A 3622-nucleotide genomic window follows, 5' to 3' on the forward strand; every position below is an offset into this window, starting at 1 on the left:
GCTTTAGTTGTATACCTCTCCACCCGTGCGCTTACCGCCGCTGTTGCGGCTTTTTGGGCAGTCGCCTGATGGCGGCGCCGTTCCGTCGCTCGCCACTGCTGGCGCCTCGCCGCAGCCTTGAGCTCGTGCCGACGGGCAGCTTGCGCGTGTGGCACGTTCGCTGGCGTTCTAGTGATACCATGCGAAAGCGGTATCCATCTACAGCAATGAGATATATCGGGCTAGTTGGTTCATACTGAAAGACGGGTAAACTGCACGATAGGAAGGTACGCAGACGCTGCGTTTATACGTGTCCTGTGTTTTTCCTGCCGCCTATACCTTCCACGCAGTTTACTTTTCCGTTACAGCAGCTTGGCACGTTTTTTCGCTGCTTTTACTAAGTGTCGTGTGTTTTTCCTGCCGCCTAAACCTTTCACGCAGTTTTATTTCCCCGTAAAAGTAACCTAAGACTTGAACTGTCAAAAGGGACAAAATCTAGGCAAATGATTTGGGCCTACGTGGAAACCAACTCCACCTACAGCAGCTTGGCACGTTTCCTCGCTGCCTTCACTTCCAGACTGGATCCCCGCCGCTGCTCCAGGAACCTTGCCTAAGAATGCATTTGTATGCAAGGTTCCTGCAAGGTATGCGTGTATGCATGCGCGTGACTAAATAAACATTAGCGTAGCTTGCACAAGTGGTGCAAGGCTAAAGAAACAGCGGAGCTCATCGGCACTGAGCTGGTCCTGGCCTTACGGATTATGCTTTTCTGGAATTTATTGATTATTGATTGATTATTGATTAGCTATTGATTGGCTATCACAAGGTATTGGCCACGTATTTGGGCTAGACTAAGCACTACGAAGTAATCCTCAGCATTTTCCGGAATTTATTGTTTACTTATCGATAATTGATTAGCTATTGTTTGGCTATCGCAAGGTGATGCGAGGCACAGCTGTGCGCAGTGACCTCATCGTTAGGCGAGTTTTTGCGAACACTACGCGGGGAAGCAAAAAGCTTAAACAGCGCCGCTGTTAAAAATTTAATGATGTGTGCACTGAGTTCCTGAAAGCGCAAGGGGCACCGAACACGACTTGGCGTATTCTCTGACAGCTCTTCTAAGATGGCCCAGAACAGGTCACCAACATTTCTCTTCGTTCGCGTTTTTTTCCCCCGGTTAGTTCGACAGATACGAGAGAAGGTTCGGGAACACTTTCGGCACCGCACCCTCAGCAAGTGTGCACTTGTCTCGTGGCACCTCACCCGTCTGTCTATTGACAATCTGAACAAACACTTTAAGACGTCCTGCTCATGAAAGTATAAATCAGCCACCATGGATTTCGCAGAGTTCCCGGTCGGCACGAGGAATCGCTCTGTTGAATGCCGAGCGAAGTGTCGCATTGCTGGGAGCCCACAAGAAGTGGCGCGCCGAACTGTCGACATCGTTCGATAGCGCCTTGTTGCAATCAGGAACGCAGCACGTCGGCATCGTCTGCTAATATCCTTAACAAACGCGGTGAAGGCTACAGCTTCGCGGATGAGATGCTTCCTGAAATCCACCGTCCACCACCAACCACACAATACACCGACGCTGCACCGCGTGTTTCGTCCGGACAGTTCGCGTGGCCGGCTAGTGGGGAAGTGAAGCTGGGTGCGACGGCAGCGCCATGAAGGCGCCGGCGGGTGGCGGTTCCGCAAAACGACACCGAATTTTACGACTGAAACTAGTCTAGTAACGTTGGTTTGAACGACGTCACGCTTCTTGTTCGTCACCGATGGAAAACGACGACGGCGCACCACCTCACGGACAACGGGCAAAACTCACCACGCTCAGTTGGCACGGCAGCAAGCAGTGTGGGAGGCAATCGTCGGCAGATAAACCACTACCACTGCACGCCGCGTTGTCCATGTGTACCATGGTATAACAAAAACAAATGGAATTTTTTCTTTGTACAGGAATTTTAATATGGCAGTGTCGACAAAGTTTGAGAAATCGACAGGCTTCAGAAAAACGAAGTATGCGGCCATGCATTTACGTATCAGAGCACATTTAATAAATACATATTATACTTGCTTCTTCACAGTGTAAGTTCTCGTGCAGAACGGCTGGTGTCGAAGCCGATGTTACCTAAATAAATAGTGCAGAATTCTTCACGCCTAATACGGGCAGATTCCTTGTAAATACCTTGGCAAACGTGCGATTTTCTTTCTTCATTGCTGGGAAACCTTGGGGGTAGAAGTCGTGACAACTCCGAGACTGTGCGTAATTCGGCACATACGCGAAATTCATCCCAATATTTCCAAAAAGTAGGGTTAAGGAATTCAAAAAATGTAAGAGCCGTAGCTATCAGGCCGGCCTGCGTCCAGTAAAACTCGGTCGTGGTTAGAAGTGAACAAACTTACATCACCAGAAAATTATAGAGGAGCCCGTGGAAGCTTGAGGCGCCAAGCCAACATGTTCATGCACCTTGACCGTGACACGAAGATGCAGTGGTATTTCGCGGCACGAATCACGTATACCTGACTCGAGTGTGAGATCTTTCGCGCTTGTTCGCGTATCATGGCAACGCTTCACGGCGTAAGTTACTACCACCACGTTACTCCGCCAGTTTCTTACAGGGCTGAAAGGCAATCTAGATGCAGCAGAGAGTCCGCGAAGAGCAGTCATGGTCCCCCATTAGGCCTATCCGAGTTGTGACATTTTTCTAACGAGCCTCCTAATTGCTACGTCTCGCGACCGAACTTCTTTTGTCTCGAATTTAGCGAGAGTATGAACCCGTCGTGCCCGCTCACTGCTGGCGGTGACCTATGAGGAGGCGAGGCGGCATTTTGTACGCGGAATCCGTAAAACCCTCCAACAATCGCCTTCTTTTCCGCTACAAGTGAGAATGCGACAGGATCGCATCCATACGCGCCAAGTCACGAGGAAAGGTGGCCTGTTGCGCTTCCTTCGTTTTTCGCTTCTTTGACAAGAGCCCGTCGAAGGAAAGGGTTGAGACATAGGAACGTGTTTGAGTCATGTGTCCTCGCCATTTCTTTTTCTTTCGGTGGTTGAGTGAAATCTTTTTTTCCCTGAAACGCACGTTCAGAGCACCGCCAGTCCCAATTGTTTATTGACTATGGCAATGTGCGGTTGAACGCGACGCCTATGTGTCGCGGGTAATGACGTTAATGACATTCAGATATGGGCGGAATGCATGTTTCAGCCTAGTGCAACGAGACAGTTACTGTGTCCGCGACGTGAATCTTTCCTTCAGAGAGAGAGAAAAGATTTTATTCCGGGTCAGACTAAGACTTCTAGATATTCCTCCGCCAAGAGGACCACGGCCAGCTGGTCGGCGAAGGCCGCCGACGTCAATTACACACGCCAGTGGGGAGGTAAGGGATTATAGGGCTGCGTGGCAAGAGAAAGGGATGTGCTCTACATTCGCGTACGTAGAGGGGCAGTTGGGACAAGAGGGCTCTGAGCGGTAACGATAAAGGCGTGCTGGAGTGATCAAAGTGTTGAGCTGGACGGCCCTGAGGATGCGTACTTGAGGAGTACGGAGACAAGGGTGTGGTGGCTGAAGAGTCTGCAATTAATGCCGGAGGTGTTTGTAGCGCTGCTTTAGAGTTTTCTCAAAAATGTGCGCCTCATCCGCTA

This window comes from Dermacentor silvarum, unplaced genomic scaffold (genome assembly GCF_013339745.2).
Source record: "Dermacentor silvarum isolate Dsil-2018 unplaced genomic scaffold, BIME_Dsil_1.4 Seq987, whole genome shotgun sequence".
Taxonomy (NCBI): domain Eukaryota; kingdom Metazoa; phylum Arthropoda; class Arachnida; order Ixodida; family Ixodidae; genus Dermacentor; species Dermacentor silvarum.